The sequence below is a fragment of the Monopterus albus genome, unplaced genomic scaffold, assembly GCF_001952655.1.
Source record: "Monopterus albus unplaced genomic scaffold, M_albus_1.0 scaffold221.1, whole genome shotgun sequence".
Classification (NCBI taxonomy): domain Eukaryota; kingdom Metazoa; phylum Chordata; class Actinopteri; order Synbranchiformes; family Synbranchidae; genus Monopterus; species Monopterus albus.
The window spans coordinates 699,485-699,758 of record NW_018128101.1 but is presented as its reverse complement, the minus strand read 5'-3'; the positions used below and the strand labels follow the sequence as shown (position 1 = coordinate 699,758).

At 33.6% G+C, this 274-nt stretch overlaps 1 protein-coding gene across 1 annotated transcript in view; it reads right to left on the bottom strand.

Moving 5' to 3' along the window:
- The window catches only part of LOC109971323 (protein lifeguard 1-like), an 8,684-nt gene that overhangs the window by 7,742 nt on the left and 668 nt on the right, over positions 1-274 (bottom strand). The gene's annotated exons all lie outside the window — the stretch shown is intronic.

Sequence of the window (274 nt, the reverse complement as noted above, 5' to 3'; positions counted from 1 at the left end):
TTGTGTCAGTGCATCAGACTGCTTCCTAGGTTAAAAAAAAGAAATGAGCAGCGCCGTCAGTGATCATACAATGACAGTTAATGTTTGAACAAAGCTCTATCCCTGCTTTGGAACAGCATCCTAAAGACGGACACAAGATACTCCTACAGCAAACACTCTTACAATATACACGTATATTGTATTGTTCAGCATCTGTACTGATTTCTTTCCATCTTTTTCATTTAATTGTAATATACTTCTTCAAAATTCTAAAAAAAAATTTTTTTGGTTTTTA